This window comes from Hippocampus zosterae, chromosome 2, assembly GCF_025434085.1.
Source record: "Hippocampus zosterae strain Florida chromosome 2, ASM2543408v3, whole genome shotgun sequence".
NCBI lineage: Eukaryota > Metazoa > Chordata > Actinopteri > Syngnathiformes > Syngnathidae > Hippocampus > Hippocampus zosterae.
The window spans coordinates 14,880,954-14,901,007 of NC_067452.1; the positions used below are offsets into that span (position 1 = coordinate 14,880,954).

Consider the following 20,054-nt stretch of genomic DNA (forward strand, 5'->3'; position numbering starts at 1 on the left):
TCGGTAGTTAATTAATTCAATATATGAACGTATGGCGGCACAGTATCAGTGGTTTGCATGCTCATCTCACATTATGAAATTGGGGGTTCAAGTCCAGGCACCGGCCTTTCTGTACGGAGTCTTCCCATTGTTGCATGGATTTTTCCCAGGTATCCTGGCTTCCTCCCACATTCCCTAAACATTCACATTAGGTTGATTGAGAACTCTACGTTGTCCGTAGGTGTTCTCGTGAACGCGAATGACTTGTTCGTTTCGATGTGCAATTGCTGGTGACCAATCTCGGTGTACGCTGCCTCTCGCCTAAAGCCATCTGGGATAAGCTACAAGTCACCCAGCAGCCTAGTGAGAAGTGGTAGAGAAAATGGGTGGATGGATGAATGAATGTTTGTGTTGTAGTTGGCGGTGTGCTGGAGGCAGGAGGAAGCAACAAGAAGTTGAGGTGCCCAGCAACTGCAAAGTAATTGTATTTTCTCCAAAGAAATTAACCAAAATTAAGCAGAACATCACAGACTTCAAAATATGCAGGGGAGGAAGGTCAATGATGTAAAGAAGTGAAATAACAAGTCCCACACAAATGCCAAAGAAGCTGAACGGCTAACCAATTAAGCTAGCGTGTCAGAAGTCCCACACAAAACAAAAAAGACACCCATGAAAATAGCATAAAAGATGCCCGAAACAACACAGAAACCAACACGGGAACAACATTGTGTTCATTTTCACAGAAAAAATTATATATTTGGCATAGTTTCTATCAACTCCCTGCAGTATCCATACATCATGCGTACATGGCCCTTAACTTTCCCGAGGATGATGATTACCACACGCAGACAAAATGTGATTGACGGGGGTGTGTGGGGTGTGGGGGGGTGGGGGGGACCGGAGGAAATGCAAGTTGGAGTGTCACTTCACACTTCACACTCCGGATCGAGAACACAGCAACAACAGAAACACTGACAGCTAACTTCACCTTCCAGTTGCTGTCTTTCATATGCTAATGGTGGCGAGACTGCCTGCCGGTGCAAAACTGAAGTCTGTGTGTACGTTTAGTGTGTTGTGTGCACGTGTGTGGTGAGGTATGCTGCTGCATGGCATTTAAAGGCCTGCTCTAAATGATACCAAATGTTATCTAGTTTAGCTAAAGTATAAAATATTGATATTTTTCATGTTTATCATAAAAAATAAAGGTGTATGGTGTTTAGACAACAGTGGGGCTGGCTGTGTAAATAATTGCAGTCATTCAATTTAAAATCATTTGTAAGGACGTGACTGATTTGCACCTTATTTATTTGTTTTACTTTTTAAACACATTGTCTTTCTTTGGGTCTTGATCAAATATTCAGAGACTTAATGAGGAAAACAACATCAGACCTCATCGTTCTACGACACTAGCAACAACAGTCAACATCAATTAAAGTCCCAGTAATGTGAAAATAAATACGGCTTGTGAATTTGACACACCGCAGAGCAAAGTTGTTCTGAACAACTCTGACAAAAAGAGATCATATTGAAGCCTCCAGTGACGAGAATATATTCCACAAGGTTGTCAGGGGGCTTATCTATTCTGTGGCAACCGCCAGTGAGAAGTCCCTGTCCACCCGTCAGCTATTACTTCTGACCCCGACCCTCCACCAACACCTTCGCTCTTCCACCTTCTCGCAGTTATGCGTGCAAACCCACGGCCAACAACAAGACACTCTAAAGTGGCCACGTCAGCCAGAAGCGGCGTTTCACACGATGGCTGACAAGAGAGACTTCTGTTTTGTCTTCTTCTTCTCTTTTGTCCTTTCATTTCCGCTTTTCTCTGCATGACGTGTGCACAGTCACGGGTGCCAGCAAGGTGCGCAAAAGCATCCATGCCAGATTGAAGCCACATTCCACAGGTTAGCTGACAATTCCGACTTCTCGCCGGCTGTTCGGTCTCCCGCCTCCACCGTTTCTACATGACGAGCACGCATTCAGTGCTGACAACGAGGCACTCTAGAGCTGCCATGCCGGTAGACTATTTGAAAAAATGCGGCATTTTGGGGATGTAGGTTGGATGTTGCACCTGTGATGGAATTTCAACTCGTGTCGGACTCTAACGTGCATCTCACAGTGCCATTGAAGCCATTTTGTTGCAGTAAAAAAAAGATGAGGAATATTGAAATAGCAAAACATAATTTAATGCCAGATCGCCACAATTGAATACAACCTAGTTGCCGGTCATGTATGATGTAGGAAGATGCAAATGTCTGAATTCACGGTGCAGGGTCTTTAACAACTCTGATTATCATGAAGGTGCGCCATATTTTGCTGCATTTAGTCCCTATTTTTGAGCTACTTTTCACTTGACACCGGCAATATTATATATTATGTATTAATATATTAATATATAAAAGGAAATATTTGACAAACAAAAGTCATCACATGCCTCTGACCTACTCTGCTAATATACACACTCGGCCTGGTTGATGTTGCGCACTTTGATGCGCAACTAATGCGGTCATGTGGTGTGCAAAGCTCCTCTCTGAGGGAATGCTCTATCTTTGTGGACACAGATATCCACCAAGGTCTGCTTTTGGTGCAAGGAAATCCTTCTGTGTGGCACTGGGAGGCCACCAACTGGAGTGTCCTCACAAATGAGCGGCTGAGGGTGGATGTGTGCAAATGCCACTCATCCCAAAGGAGTCGAAATGATGTTTGAGGGCATCCAAGTAGCAACGGGCTCTTCCAAGAATGTGTCTGCTATCCTAAGGTCCACATGTCCACTGGAAGGCTTCTGCCAGTTAACAAAGCACAAGAAAAATCCCACGGGCGGCCTCTCCACCAATACGACTTGGACAAGAAGCCACGATGAAGGCTTGGACTTCAGAGCAAGATAGCAAGGCGGGATCACAGATGGCCAAGTGCAAGGTCCGAGAGGTGAAGAGAGAAAACAGAAGAGTGTCGCTAAGCAGGATGGAACGACAAGATCACTCATGTGAACTCTCGGAAACAGTCACAGATTAGTTTACTGGGTGCCATGATATAAGAGTGGCACCAGAGCTCCTTACGTAAACACGCGCTCACACTCACACCTTCAATGTGGATCCATTCCACTGTCATCCATGTGTATAACTTTTCCTTATTACCTCAGTCAGCGCACACCCACACACACACACGCACACATACACACACGCACACACACACACGCACACACACACACACGCACACACACACACACACACACACACACACACACACACACACACACTCCCTCCCTGTTGAAACGTGCATGCGTGTACTTTTTTGTGTGTGTTTGAGGAATTTCACCAATGCCCTTTATAGAAAGTTTCTAAATATGTTTGTTTGTCTGCCCTGCACTTGCCATTGTGACATTGTAGGGGACCAAGCACCCCCCCCCACACACACACACACACACACTGCCAGTCACGACCAACTGCCTCTTTTGGCTCTACTTATTCTATTCTACTGGCATACATTATATAACACCTGCAGATTCCTTGATTTAATATATTTGTTTTTTGCCTCCCCAACCGCCCCCACGGTATTATTTATTATTGCATGTGATATACATATTTAGTTATTTTATGTATCCCTGCAAATGACCTGGGTAATTTGTTGGTTTTAAAGGTGAAATGTTGCCTTTGAGGGCGGCCCGGTAGTCCAGTGGTTAGCACGTCGGCTTCACAGTGCAGTGGTACCGGGTTCGATTCTAGCTCCCCTGTGTGGAGTTTGCATGTTCTCCCCGGTCCTGCGTGGGTTTTCTCCGGGTGCTCCGGTTTCCTCCCTCATGCCAAAAATATGCATGCAGGCTGATTGAACACTCTAACTTGTCCCTAGGTGTGAGTGTGAACGTGGATGGTTGTTTGTCTCTGTGTGCCCTGTGATTGGCTGGCAACCGGTCCAGGGTGTCCCCCGCCTACTGCCCGAGACAGCTGGGACGGGCTCCACCACCCCCGCGACCCTAGTGAGGATCAAGTGGTTCGGAAGATGAATGAATGAATGAATGTTGCCTTTGAGAGAGAGAGAAAAAAAGCCTACCTCTGCAGAAGACTCACATGTTGACATTGCTCAAATTGAATGCCGCTGTACACTAGTCCCCACTGTTATTCACAACTTAAATACTTCAATTAAACATTTTGCTTATTTCAATGTGGGGAGTGGACCACGAAGCCCGTGGTGCCAGTGTACTTACTGTACAGTAGACTCCCACTGAGTCAGATCAGCTGTTCCCTCATAAAATCGCTAGAGGACGCTGCGCCACCTGCGAGGCTCGTGGAAAGGCTGTCACGCACAGCTCCTCACTCATCTTGCAGGAGGGCACCAAGCAAACAAGCAAGCAAGCAACCTCCCGTCTCATTGGAGCAGCAGCACACATCTGTCCCGACCCGATCTCGTCGTTTGCAGCACGCCAGATCAAGAAGCCTGATGAGCAGCTTTCACGAGGATTTTCGGACCATGTTCGCTGACGTGCTCCACTACTAAGTTTGTGCAGAAAGAAGGAGAGACAGGCGCCCAACTTTAACTGGACCCTTTTCCGAGGAAGGCAAGCAGGAGGAAAAGTCCTTGGCTCGCAGCTGGGTTGAGGAGGCGGATATTTTTTATGCTGCAACTTCCCACAGAAGCCGAGAAAATTCTACCGCAGAGGGGATGAGAGCGGTTATGAGCAGAGAAGTCAGATTTCGGGGCTAAGGGAACCAGACCACACCGCACCAACAGGTATAGGTTATGCCAGTGCCCCATACACACGCGCGTGCGCGCGCACACACACACTCACACACACACACACGGGAACCAGCTCCATTTTGGGGGGCGTTGATTGCACATCCAGGAGGTCAGAAGTGAGAAAAAAAAGTTCCTAAACAGACTGCCGCTTAGTCTAACTTCATTGAAAAAAATAATTCATGCTTGTAATGGGTTGGATTTCATTTCGATAATGCAACTGTCGCACGAGTGTCATTTGGCTAAGGGTCAAAATAAAACATGCTCTCACTTATCATGCGTGCCAATAAATTGCACAGTAATGATTGCGGTAGCTTCGGGTGTTCCACAGCCGACATGTACACGTTTGCCCAACACGCCCCCCCCCCCTCTGCACACACACACGAACACTTAAAAACACGCACAGGCGCGCGCAAGCGTGCACGCAAGCACTCACAAACGTGCCCATACAAGCACACGCGCGCACACGCACACAATAGCACACACACAAGTGGACATACACTCAGTTTGTGTGTGGCACCAGATATGATTTTTATCGATTCTGTTTAATGATTCAATCCTTTATTGACTCTCGTACTGATACTTTTTGAGAACAAAGGGACACTAAACAAGTCGATTAACATCCACTTTCTTTCGTGTCTTAATTGTACCTGTCAACAAGCTACATTTTTAAAAGTAACATGACCTTACAAACCGAACAGTGTTGCCTTAACATCATAGGACTCCTTGATGGTGTGCCATAAGGTACCCAGGAAAACGTTTTATGTATACTGTAACAGTATATCTACAACTTTTTCCTGGGTATAATATATATACAGTATTACTGTATATATATATTATAACCTAGATGATACTGTGGCAATTGTACAATAATGTCCCGTGATATTCAGTGGCGGTTCTGGGGGTGTGGGGGGACGGGCAACGGGGGCCAGTGCCCCTGTAGCACTGATTCTGCCCCCCCCCCCCCCCCCTGTAGCCCCACGAGCGTAGATTACGCTGTCGCGCCGAGTCGCCGACGCGAAGGGTGGAATCAAAGTGCGTGATTAACATTCTCGTCGGACCCTTTAGTGTGCGCACCACTTAAAAACGAGCGGGAAAATGAGAAGCAGTCCGCAGAGAAGGAAATTACCACGACGTGCGTGTGCGTGTGTGTGTAACTTTTTTAGTCTCCCTTTTTATTTTAATTTTTATTTAACAGGATCAATATATAAGACATTGCCTTTTAAAATGTGGATAATTATATGCATGTAAAACATCTAGCTTCAGTGTATTTGCAATTTTTGTCCCCCGGTAGGCTGGTACCATATCATCCCCTGGCTTGAATATTGATCAGTGAAATTGATCCAGAACCTCCACTGGTGATATTATATAAATATAACTCGTTCAGCCAGTGACAAATACAAAATCAACTCAAGTCCATCTGTGATCTGGCAACTCACTCTTCCCTGCCCACTGTTAAAGGAGAAGCTCGTGATAGATTTCAGCGAGTGCTTCCAACCTCTGAGTCATTCAGACTCTGCCTCCCGTCACTCACCAGGGTCTACAATAAGGTTGAAATGGCACCAACATAATAACCAGGAATAGTGACAGGGGAGGGTGTAGTTTCGTTGCCCCTGCTGCGAGGTTGAGCAGCAGTTTTGTCTATTGGTGGGGTTTCCCCCACCGGTGCCTCCCAGTTCTGAGGGTCTGCGTTTGAATTTCGGCTACTTGTGTGGCTTCCTACCACATTCAAAAAAGGTTCACCCGAGGTTCACTGTAGACTCCACATTGTCTGAAAGTGAGTGTGAATGGTTGTTTTTGTCCTGTGATGGGCTGGTGACCATCCAAGGGTGGAGCACGCTTCTCGCCCAAAGTCAGCTAGGATAAGCAGCAGCTCATCTGAGACCTGAGGGAGGACAGTGGGTATATAAAATGAATGGATGCATGCATGCTTATGAAGGGATCTAGTCCAACCTTCCATGTAGGGGTGCACCAACCTTTTGTAAAGTGACAGAAAAAGACTTCTTGGCTACTGACTAATGTGAAGGGATACCAGTTTGGTGCATACTTGACCTTGACAAATGACCTCAAATCATTTATCATGATATGTTCACACCAAAAAAATAATTAGATATATGTTTATGTGCAGACATTGATCATTCTAATGATTTCTCACAGTAATTAGGATATGGAGAAATACTGTACCACGATTGTATCCACCCCCCCTTATAAATCAATATCATTTTCAAATGATCACTTGTACAGCATTCCTAGGAAACCTCTGGTGGCCACGGGCATCATGTTGGTGATCCCTGCTTTTTGGTAACGATGACTCTATAGCAGTACCTTTGGTGATGTAAAATAATGGAGGAAAAGGTGGCTTAGGGCTGTTGCTGTACACATGTTTTGGCCTAAACTGCTTATTCAGCGGAAACAATTGACATCCACCCTGCTCCTGATCATCGAGGCTTTTAAGTTGCTTCTTTTTTTTCTTTCTTTTTGTTTTTGTTCTTTTTTTTACAACCTCAAGGTGTCATTTTGTGAAAGCGAAGTGTTGACTGCAACAAATAAGGTTTCTCCAACTGCAGCTATTTTTTCATCATCCAGCTGCTCCTGCTCCCACTATGATTCCACAACCCCCACTGAAGAGCGTGAGTGAGAAGTTGCAATTTAATGAGATTGAGAAGCTGCCGTGAGAAATGACTGACAGCAGGGAGTGATGGAGAGAAGGAGGGAGGGAGAGTAGATTTTGAAGTGCACCTTCATTGGAACACAGCCTTTGCATACGTCTAAATTTAGTTTACTAAAATTTGTGGTTGCCTTTATCCCTTTTGTGGACATTGTTTAAAGAATTTGCTGTCGAATAGCTATCAAGGGTGGGAGGGATTTATCCATCCATCCATCCATTTTCTGATTTGCTTTATCCTCACAAGGGTTGCGGGGTGTGCTGGAGCCTATCCCAGCTGTCTTCGGACAGTAGGCAGAGACACTCTGAACCGGTTGCCAAATAATCGCAGGGCACACAGAGACGAACAACCACACATAAGGACAATTTGGAGTTTTCAATCAACCTGCCACACATGTTTTTTTATTTTTATTTTTTGGAACGTGGGAGGAAACTGGAGTACCCAGAGAAAACCCACACAGGCGTGGGGAGAAGGGAGGGATTCAGTTTTCTTTCATTAGGCCTTTTCACCGAAGCACGCCCTGTTGCTTACTTAGGCTGAAATAAAGTATTGACTTATTGGTCTATTTTCAAGAGGGTAATCAATATAGCACTTATTTTTTTACTCTGAATGGGAATAATAACAATAGCATGATAAGAATTCTGTCAGCTTTGTTGATTTGTTGTGTCAATAGGTCATTGAGGCTAAATGGAGGGCAGTACTTGGCTGCAACTAGCAGAGGTGCTGTTTAGTCACTCTAAACTTGTTGATGGTCAAAGAAAAAAAATAAAAAACGGCCATGACATCAGTTATTGGAAGTTGACTCATAGTAACACAAACATTGAACCAGATTTTTTAAAGAAAGAATGTCCAATCCCTTTAAAAATGCAGTCGTCACTCGCCATGTCACAGTTCACATACTTATTGTGGGTTCAGTATTAGGATTTCTTCATTTTTTGGGGTTGTTGTACAGTACAGAACAGTGTCTCGGCAACGCAAGACTGTCCAAACTTTTTCCTCCGAGAGTTGTATACAAAAAAAAAGGTTATAATTTAACTTATTAAACATGTTAAAACAAAGTGATCAATCGAGGAATTATACATTGTTTATAGCATGCAGTAATTTTGACAACTGCTACGTCAAAAGCTTTCTGTTAAAGGCTGGAAAGGCGAATTTTGGGGTAGTCTGCGACCCTGTTTCCATCACCACATTCATTCGGTGGTAAGGTGAATATACCGGTACTTGAGGGCTGTCCTATGAGAAAGACAGGGATCACCAGACGGAGTAAAGCAGACAAATAGAGCAACCAGAAGATATGTGTCCTATAAAAGGCAATTTCTTTTTCATTTGCCTCATGCTGTCGCTCTGCCAGATGGAAAGAAAAAATTGCAGAATGAACAAAGGACAAGAATGAGAACGAGACTGAGTGACAAGGAGACCTTGACAGAGCGAAGAAAGAGAGAAAAGGGTGGCTTGGGGGCTGGTGAGCAGGTACAGCACATGGAAAATAAATAAAAAGCAAAAGTGTCCTATTAGAGGGTGTTGTTCATTTGATTGGCTCTCACCAGCAGCCGTCTGCAGTATGTGGAGGTCCAGGGGGAAGCGAGTAGCCAACCCACATAAAGAAATTGTTTCTGGGAGATCGGGTTGTGTAAATTCAGTCCTAGCCGCCTGTCTTGTTCTGTCTTAGCCCACTTCCCAAAGGTGACTTAAAACATTCCAAATGCATCTATTGTTTAACATTCTTGAGCAGCCCCCTAATACACTGCTCTTTTTGTGTGCACGCAAATATGCACACTTTTTTTTGGGGGGGGGCACTCACTTCCTTGTGAAAATAGAATCAGCCAAACATGCATGGTTCTACTCCCGAATGACTTGCGCGGGACAGCATGGACGACGGCTCCAACAAGAGGTGCACATGCAGTGGAACAGAGTGGCGTGTCGGAGAGGAACAGTGGCAGATGCTGGGCATATTACATGAGCCTGAACAAACTCCATTACTGCCTCCATTAAACAGATATACTGAGCCCCCCCCCCCCCCCGCCCCCCCAAAAAAATACATTTTGCAGAACCATTGTTTACCGATCCTCTTGGTGCCCCACACATTGTCTCCCTTCACTACACAGTCGAGGACTACACTTAATTGTCTGATGCAAGCCCACAACACGTATTGTCAAGGAGAGTGTGAGGTGGTGACAGCTGGATCATATGAATGAGACAAAAGAATGCTTTTCATTCACTCATTAATTAAGCTGTTGCTATAATTAGTCACACTGGTAAGAGGAAACACACACACACACATAAATCCAGAGAAACGTGCCTGCACATCACTCCATTTGCTGCAATCTATTTTATTTTTCTTTTAAGAAACAATCTCTTGAGTTTCATCTTCTACTCCTGAATGCTCTTCCTGAAAAGCCTGAAATTGCATTGCAGTATAATGAATGTTTCTGAGATGCCCCACTGCTATGAACACTGTACATATGGTATCATACATACTGTCAAACTTTGTTGCCATGTTAATCAGAAATCTAGATGGCTGTTGTTTGGAATTGTGGTTTGACGCACGCGTGTGCGTAAACGCAACTTCCGGCTACACACACACACAACAACTTTCTATCAACATGCTGTCATTGGGCAGACTTTGAGTTTAATGTTGGTTTTTAGGGCATTTCGAGCTATCGGTAACTCTTAAGTTTTTCTCAGGTCTAAGTAAGAGTAAGAAAAAAATAGCACAACTTCCAAAATGAGTTTTGCACAGAAACAATGATGGTGAAATAGCCCGAGATGCACAACATAAATGCATGGATGAGCAGGCACTGAAAGTTTGCATCACCTAACGTGCGCATCTTGAGGCAGATTTTCTACAAAAATAAATGTGCATAACTTGAGAAGTTTGTAAAAAGGTTCATTCATAAATCGAGATTCCACCATTGTCACGTTGCAAGGTGGTGGTGGACCCCAAAAAAACAGGCAGGAGGAAGGAGCAGGGTGAACTTGAAGAAGTGTATTGATAAAACACAGAGAAAACTAAATCCAAAACAAACAGTACAAAGTAGCAAACAAAAATAACAAGTGAAGCTAAAACAGAACATGACCGAAACAAACCTGACAGCTGTAAAGGAACAGCAAACAAACGAACATGACATTAGCAAAAAGCAACAATGAGTGGTCGGGCTGGGAGTCCTTTTAGAGCCCTAATTACTTAATGACCAACAGGTGTGCAGCTGCAGGGGGAGCCCTGCAGTGCCACCTGTTGGTCCCAAACCGAATCATGACAGCCATATACAAAATGAGCCTGAAAACTCTAACTGCGCCACTGGGATAAATAAAGTTTTCTTAATCTGAATCTAAATCTGAAAACTGTTTTGCAAAATCAGTCCGTTGACTTTGGTTTGAAAATCCACTATTTATCAAATTAAATACAATGGAATTTTATGACCTGGTTGACTTTAAAATCGCCCAATTAATGTACAAAGCACAGAATAACCCGCTCTGCCAAAACATTCAGAAGTTTTTCGAAATTCGAGAAAGCAACTATGAATTAAGAGGTACCAACTTATTCAAAAAACTCAAAACAAGAAAAAACATCAAGCAAAGAAGTGTATCTAGCAAAGGTGTTAATCTGTGGAATAATCTCGAAACTGACCTAAAAATGAGTAAATCGCTTGCTGAGTTCAAAAACAAATTCAAAAAAATAGTACAAACAACCTACATCAGTCAGAGTTAAAATGATAAATTCTAAACATTAAATGTAATGATAAATCAGAACTAAGTTGATAAATAGAGAAAGGTATTGAAATATCCATTATGAATACAAGAGAAAATTGACGCAAGAGTGCCAGGGTGAGGATGTATATAATCACGATACAAACCAAAAGTTGTAAAAATATCACGGTTAAGGGTAAAGTATGAGCCTTAATGGAGACTTCTTCTTACTTTTTCTTTTCTGATTGATATAAAAATGATTTAGTAGATATAAACACATAACGGGGTAGGACTAGATACGTTTTTTACTTCATCCTACTCCCTTGAACATAATAACTGTGTTGAATGAAGACTGATTTCTTTCTTTTTACTTTTCTATCTACCTTATTTTCTGTCAAATTATTACTGTATATGTTTTATGTTCAATAAACAAACAAACAAACAAAACAAAAGCTATGGGCGTATCCTCAGATTGCTTCCAGACCACTCCCAGCTCCCGCTGTTAAATCAAACACCACTATGTCCTGAAAAAATGGATGCCACTCATAGCATTTGTCTCATGCCTACTCACAATTACGTGTTTGAGTCACAGAAAATATATCCGCTCGAAGCCAGATAATTGCTGATGCCAATGGAGGCGCACAAGTTGCATGTATAGTGGAAGAGGAGTGACTCATGCCAGCACCAAGTGTGTCACAGGGCTCCACACATCACACATCACACATCCTGTCTGCTGTAAAGGGATGTGGTTGCTTTTCATTTCATATTAAAATAAGCAAAATATATTCACAGCTTTGATGATGAGTAAGAAAATTGGAAAGATAAATGGGGCAAAATGAATACACTGACAGTGGGCTGTGTAGTTTAGTAATGAGGTTGTTTGTGCATGTGTTTGCATGTGGGTGTGTGTGTGTGTGTGTGTGTGTGCAAGCACGCTCACAAGTGTTTTCTATTGTCATCGATGAGACTTCAGTGCCACCACATGAAAGCGCAAGTGGCACGTACAGAAGGTCAACAAGGGTGAATTGTTAGAGAATATGAGGGAGAGCGTGTGCTCGGCTGTGAATATGTGCTGGAAGGACCTGCCTGTCTGTGCGCGCGTTTGCCTGAGACATGAGTGATGAAGTGCCGTGTATGTGAGCCGAAAGCCATCCATCTCTTTCCCGAGTCACTCTGGGGTGCTGTCATTATTGGTTTCCCTTCATTTGCACAGATAATGACCAGATACTGTCTTTTTCTTACACATCTAATTTGTCTGACTTGGAAAAAAAGTGTTTCTGGTTGCTCTTGTCCAAATCATTTGGGGTTGTTATTGTTTAAGCTCTTACGTACCTTGGTGAGCTTTGCACTTTATGTACTATCGTGGTCGTCTGCACTGCAAATTAGACTTCCTCAATGGCAGTGGTTCTTAACCTTCTTAGAGGTCCCGAATCCAACCAGTTATTTTGCACATGCCTAACCCTTTATTAGTGAAAAATACATCAATAAATGTGATTATTTTTTTACAAATTCAAGATATTTAAAAAAACACATTTATTAAAAACAGAAAAAAGTCAATTACATTACATAGCATATTACATTGTATGACGTAAGATCACGACAGTCTACGAAGCAAACTACATTTTCCACAGCACTGATTGGACAAGCAATGTAATGTGATCGCCTGCAACCAGCAATGGCCAAGCGGGCATGTCATAACTAATTGACATGTTAAGGCGACTGTATCTTAACCTCCATGGCAGAGGCTCCGTTGAACCCCTGAGACCGATTCATCGAACCCCTGGGGTTCAATCGAACCCAGGTTAAGAACCCCTGCTCTACGGGATTCAGTATTTTAGACATGTGGGTGTGTTTGTGTTTGTGTGATTAGCTGGCTAGCATTCCAGGATAGAAACCCCCCACCTTGGCCGGAAGTCATCTGGGCCAGGCTCTGGCTCTCCTGCGGCCTTGTGAGGAGTTTGCATTGTGAGTGTCATCCCTATTGGCTTGGAAAAAGAAGATCGGCTTAATAAGACGTTGCAAAGCTCAGTGTGTGTTCGCAAAAGGTTTTCCCTTTCTTTAGCTCATTATACTCATTAGTCGAGGTTGTAGTCAGCTGACATGTTCAAGTCATAGTTTCCCTTGTGTTGAAGTAAATACATAACAAAAGTAGTGAGTCAATTTAATACCATTTGTACCGTGTATCCAATTACATTTGTGAGAGTTATAACACGTTACATTTACTCCTTTACATTTACTCAATTGATATTTGCAATCAATTGTAATTGTACTTAACCGAGTAGTTTGAGTGCACATACCTTTGGCTTTGACTTTTGTGTGAATATTTTTCTAAAGAAGCAACAGTACTGTTGATCTGTTTCACTGAGCTACATTCCTCTTGTCGCTTGAGCTTTTCTTCACCGATTTCCGCCTTGGGTGCTGTCACATGACTGTTTCTCTAACTCATCGAGACAACAATTTACCTCGGACTTCATTTGACCAATCTAATGGAGGCAGGCAGTCACATGATTGCACGCAACATCTCCAGGGCCTCATAGAGAAACAAGCTACTTTTTGTGAAACCTGGTAAGAACGCCCATGTGAGAAGTTATGGTGCTGTTATGTGGCAAAAAAAAGACATTACGACATTGCTTGTGGCAACATGCTATTTTATTGAGATTTAATATCTTTTTGTTTCAAATACAATGATATTGGTGGGCGATATCAGAATTTGGGTTTTGTTTAGTTGATGTTGATCCTTTGAAGATGTTGAGTCATTTTTATTATGTTCTTGAGAATTTATTTTTTTTGCTCAATAATTACATAGTCTGACTCTCTACTTGAGTAGATTTGTGGCGACCCATCTCTGCTTGTAGCGAATATGTCACTTGAAAACCCAGTTACACCCCATTTCTGTCAGGCCTTTATCCCAATCAGCAATTTAAATGTGACAATTTTCTTTTTCCATGCCACAGCTTCTGCTAATGAGTCTGTGGTGACTAGACTGGCCGCCATGTGAGGGCGAGGAGGGGAAGTGGTCTTACGAGCAGTTATGAAAAAAGGACCGAATGAGACAATGGCACTTGGGTCGTGTCCTGGCTGATTCATTCCAGCAGGCAGTTCAATGGAGCCCATCGCCACAAGTCCACAACACACAGCACAGCTTTCTTCATCAGGAGCAACTACACGGTAATCACGGTGGCCATTGGCCCAGCATAATTAGCTCCCGCTGGGTGTGTGTGTGGCCAGTAGTGAATAGGAAGGAAAGCTTGAGTGCAAATAACGGCCTAAAGGTTGCGCCATGACAGCACGAAGCCTCTGTTGACATGATTATTATGAGAACACGCACGCACGCGCATGCATATTCATACATTTTCAACTCATTTGGCTTGTTCAGCTCGAGGCCTGTCCTCCTGCCTGCTACGATTGTGTATGCACTTTTATCTATTCGTCTTTGATGATGTTCTTTAAAGTGGAACCACTAGTTGTTTTATGTCTGCCTCATCTAGTTGTCAGGCAGGCAGGCCCTCAGCATCTGCGATTACTACATCTACTTATGCAATTATTCGTTCGGCATTCAGCTTCTTGTGTTTCAGCACATAACACACGGCAGCATATCCAGTACAGCTTTATCTTGGGGCCATTTTCCTGTTTTCATGTTCGGTGTCACCAGTGAGCTGGAATCCCTTGCAGCTTTCGTGAAAAGAAGGCTTGACTCGCATTCACTGACCAAGATGGAGTTTTTCATGAATCTAGCATGCATGTTGTCGCAATGGGAAGCCAGCGTCACCGTAGTTGTTGACCTGCTGCTGTTTTTGTGGATCTTTCATCTCAGGATCATCGTTTAAAAAGGAAACTGGCCAAGATGGCTGCTCCTGTTTTGATCCCGCTAACTTTGTATTCACCCTTCGCTCTGGTGTCATGTATTTGCTTTTATTTAGCTTTGTTTTTCTCTGCTGTTTGCAGCCAGGTTGGCATAGCAAATGAGAATCTGATAATAGTAGACCATGCCTTGGTAATTAAAGATTACATAATACATAAATAGGCGGCCCGGTAGTCCAGTGGTTAGCACGTCGGCTTCACAGTGCAGAGGTACCGGGTTCGATTCCAGCTCCGGCCTCCCTGTGTGGAGTTTGCATGTTCTCCCCGGGCCTGCGTGGGTTTTCTCCGGGTGCTCCGGTTTCCTCCCACATTCCAAAAATATGCATGGCAGGCTGATTGAACACTCTAAATTGTCCCTAGGTGTGAGTGTGAGCGTGGATGGTTGTTCGTCTCTGTGTGCCCTGCGATTGGCTGGCAACCGATTCAGGGTGTCCCCCGCCTACTGCCCGGAGACGGCTGGGATGGGCTCCAGTACCATCCGCGACCCTAGTGAGGATCAAGCGGTACGGAAGATGAATGAATGAATAATACATAAATAAACAGATACATGAATAAATAAATGCATCAATTCGTAAAACATGCTAACTGCTGGAGCCGGAATCGAACCCTACACAACAGCACTGTGAAGTGGATGTGCTAACCCGCCGATCACTGCACCGCCGGTAATGAAAAAGGAAACAGTGAAATGAAAATGGAACACAATGTGAAGTTGTAAAAAGTATATGCAGTAGCCATTCAAAGAAAATCACATTTCTTAGTCAAGGTTCACCATGTGTTCCTGACATGCTAGTGAGCTTTTTCCCATGTAGTGTCTTTTTTCGGGTAATTTACAAGACAAAAGACAAAAAAGGCTGTAAATTTCCCCATTGTGGGACAAATAAAGGATATCTTATCTTATCTTATCTTAAAATCAATATGTGTTTCTTAACTCATTCAGTACCAGCCAATTCTGGACCAAGTCTGCAAAGACGTTTAAAAACGTCTTTGGGAGTGAATGAGTTAACAGGATAGTATTCACTTCATACAATTAATATGAAGTTCAATTGCAAATCTCAATGTTTTTTTTTTCTAATGAAGGTTTAGAAGACGCTCAATGGTGATATTGACTCCTTGGCAAGCACTTTAGAAGATGGGATAACGGAATCCACATTGAGCTCCTGCAGGGGGTGCACCTCTGTGTGTCAAGTTACTTAGCAGATACTATTGAGAGATGTCAGTCTGCTGCTGAGGAGGCCGAGCTGATAGTAATACAAGCGGCCGGCATCCGGCTACCCCTCCCAGGGATCCCATCCTTAAGACGCTTTACCTTATTAATCTCCTCCTAATATGACTAATGATATCGCGCTGCCGTTTGCCACAGAGCCGAGAGGGCATGCTCAGGGGCGGAAAAGCTCACATACAAACAGCCGCTCATTTGCTTATAGCCTCAAATATATGCCCCGATGTCAGGTAAATATGCACGCGCCATTTTCAGAGAATTTTTTTTTTCCTGAAAAGCGACGGCTATGGCGATAGGAGGATTCCAGTAGACAGTCGCAAATATGTCCATTTAGATCAGGGGTGATCAAACTTTTTGGATTGAAGATCTACTTTTCGATCAACTAACCTCCCTGGATCTACCCTTACCGGCACGCGCGCGCGCACGCCCTGATGAGAAATAGCCTGAAACTGAGACATGCGATGCACTTTTGCAGCCTGTTAACTATTGTAGCTCACACATACCGTTTTAAAGTGCTTCCCTGGGCCCTCCTAATTTCCTATTCTTTGCTCGTGCCTTCGGTGAATTGTACACGAAGCAAACTCTGAATGAGAATAATGACGATAAAAGATAGAGTGCAACAGTTCTGATCACAAGCTGCAATTGCAGACTGCTGAGAGCTAACAACTTCCGGTGATGTAATCACGCGCCACCATAAATTCAAGATTTACCTGCTTTATTTTATTTTTAAATATTTTGAAAATTTGAAAATGAGACTGATAAGATGATAAGGGTGCAGTGTACATTAACACAAAAACTACATTATTAACATGTACAAAGACACACAAATGGTTGTTTTTTTTTTTTTTCTCCTCGACACTCCTCGGATCTACTTGGGATCTCTTAGATCTACCGGTAGATCAGGATCTACCTAATGGGCACCCCTGATTTAGATGATAAAATATACTTTGGGGAATTAGAACATGTCTTCCCGTTGGAGGCTAACATAAGAGAGTCTCAGTTCTAGCCGGAATAAGGCGCGGGCTGTGTGAGAGACTTGGTGTGAGCCTCTGAATGCACAACAAGAATTCTAATTCGAAAGGCACCATTTGCCAAAAGACTGCTTCCAATCTGATTGAATCCAACTTTATTAGCATTCCGGCTGCCATTCTGTGTAGAGGTCGAGGCCGCGTGTCCTCCCGGAGGCTGCACCTAAAAAGGTGATTAATTCAGGTTGCATGCATCCTTTGGGCCTTCGATCTCCAAGTTTTACGCTCTCTTTTTTTTTTTTTGGGCCCGAAATATGTCCTCGCCCATCGGCTGTCAATATTTGGATGAAGATCCTAAATGCACTGATAGGAAAGAGATTATTTCAGTCGATTTAGTGGGGAATCTGAGTTGAAGGTAACACGATAAAATCCCATCACTTTTGAAGATTTCATGTGACAAGACAGAATTTGCTTCCTGTCATAATCCAGTTTGATAGAGTCATGAATCGTGCATCCCCAAATCCGCTCAAGTGGAATGGTGGTCAAAGGTGAGGTGATGGTGTCTTAAAAATCAGTTAAGAATGGTGATCAGTGTTGGGTGATGGAGGCACAAGTGTCAAACTGAGCTGCAAGTATTTTTCCAGGCACAATTTGACAGTATTAACAGGGTCCCCTCAAGGTTTTAGACCCTCTCTCTGAAACCGCTGCTGCCTGCGCAGCGCATCTTATCCTGGGTGGAGCTGTCGAGATATGCTGACCAGTGCAACACAGCAGAGCGCAGAATAGAGCAGCGCGCAATCCTCCTTTGAGGAAAGTCTCTGAGGAAATAAAGACCTTTACTGCAGCCACTGTAAACCACTTGGCATGCATGGAAGTCGGAGATCAGAACAAAAGCATTCCTCACTGGGGATGCATCAGTCAGAGTTTTGGCCACCCACAGGGCAGTGATGTCATCGCTGCTGGGGGAGGTTGGGTGATGCTTCGCCGCTTGAAGGAATTGTCAGCACAGTATGGACATCTTAAGAATCTCCTTGACACAGCCTGGTGCTTCTGACCCCCAAAAGAGGAAATGTTGCGCAAGGTAGAGAGAATCCATCTGATGCAGAGTGGGCGAATCGAGGAAAGAAAGTGGAGATCACCCCGGTAGCGCTGCATGCTGAGGAAAAAAGGGAGCAAAATCTGAAGGGAGCACATGGAGCTCTTTTTCTTTGAAGCAAAATATGCCCTGTGTCTCTTTTTAATTGAAAGAAGTAATTTCCTCAAATCTGCTGCAGTTTGTAAGAGCAGGAGAGTCTCTTCCAGTTTCAAAATTGTATTCAATGTAAAATCAAATATTGAACAAGGTCTGAGGTCTGAGGTCTGGAAAGACGGCTGCCAGTGAGAAGGAGACGACAGATTGGAGCGCTTATCTCTCCGTGCAGACACCCCGTCGTGCCGGCCCGTGCACGTGTCTACAACCACACAAACATCGGCCCCGTCATGTAATCATGTTGAGCACGGCTCACACGTGCATCTGGTATTTGTCATGTTTTGCAGAGGGGAAATCTCCCACAGAAGCAGCGTCCAAATGAAACGTTGCCCGAGATTGATGATATTTTTGGCAAAGAAGAAAATCTCACTTCTACTCCCAGATCCGTTCATTAGATGCCTCCTACCTTCATTTCTTGTTGTCAGTGAATGAACAAATGCTAAGTGATGCTCATTTTTAGGATATATAAAATGTGGTGGCTTGAGAGTTGAGTGGAATTTGCTCATCTTTCCTAATTCAAATGAATGGAAATGCCATTGGTCCTTTTCAGCCTCTCTCAATAAAAAAAAAAAAAAAAAACATTGTTGTTTGTTCTTAATTACATGAAAATACTATTCGATAATAATTTACTTGATCAAACTTATGGCCATATCCATCCATTTTCCGAACCGCTTGATCCTCACTTGGGTCGCGGGGGGTGCTGGAGTCTATCCCAGCCGTCTTCGGGCAGTAGGCGGGGGACACCCTGAATCAGTTGCCAGCCAATCGCAGGGCACACAGAGACGAACAACCATTCGCACTCACACTCACACCTAGGGACAATTTAGAGCGTCCAATCAGCCTGCCATGCATGTTTTTTGGAATGTGGGAGGAAACCGGAGCACTCGGAGAAAACCCACGCAGGCCCGGGGAGAACATGCAAAGTCCACACAGGGAGACCTCTGCACTCTGAAGCCGACGTGCTAACCACTGGACTACCGGGCCGCCACTTATGGCCATAATGTAGTAAAATATAATTGGTATTATAAGAATGAAACAGTTTGTGCTTGATGAATTCATTGCGACTTCTGCTGGTGCGGGGGCAGCATAATACAGTCATGAAGACATACACAACTAATATAAGTGACTCGGAAAAGAGCTACGGTAGATGCTATTCCTTTGCATGTCTCAGGTGTTGTACATGATGTGTCAGAGGTAAGCTAGCGGAAGGCCAGGTCTGGTTGTTTTGAATACACGATGTGTAAATATTATTATTAAAAACAATCACAGGGTACACATATGTTGACAAATATCCATTTGCGCACTCACAATCATACCAAAGGAGTGTCTATCAACCTGCCATGCATGCTTTCTGGAATGTGGGAGGAAACCGGAGTACCTGGAGAAAACCCACGCAAGCACGCGAAGAAGATACAAAACTCCGCACAGGCAGGCCGGAGCGGGATTTGAACCTTGCACCTCTGCTCTGTGAGGCCAACATGCTAACTACTTGTCCATTGTGCCGCCCATCATCATCATCATTAAAATAATAATAATAATAATAATAATAGTTATTATTATTATTATTATTAGTATGAAGGCACCTATGCTGCTGTATAGCGTGTGAGCAAATCATTTTCACTTAATTGTGAAGGTAGATTTACAAGCAGGGGGCGTTTCTAAGTCGTGCTCCAGAGTTTATGCATGGAGTGTGTGTGTGG

General features: G+C 43.7%; 2 protein-coding genes across 2 annotated transcripts in view; one reads left to right on the top strand and one right to left on the bottom strand.

Annotated features, from left to right (window-relative positions):
* The window catches only part of mxra8b (matrix-remodelling associated 8b), a 197,007-nt gene that overhangs the window by 124,344 nt on the left and 52,609 nt on the right, over positions 1-20,054 (bottom strand). The gene's annotated exons all lie outside the window — the stretch shown is intronic.
* The window catches only part of LOC127596074 (chemokine-like protein TAFA-2), a 61,567-nt gene continuing 45,805 nt past the window's right edge, over positions 4,293-20,054 (top strand). The window contains exon 1 of the mRNA XM_052058240.1: positions 4,293-4,701. The gene's annotated coding sequence lies outside the window, so the exon portion shown is untranslated. The remainder of the gene's footprint in view (positions 4,702-20,054) is intronic.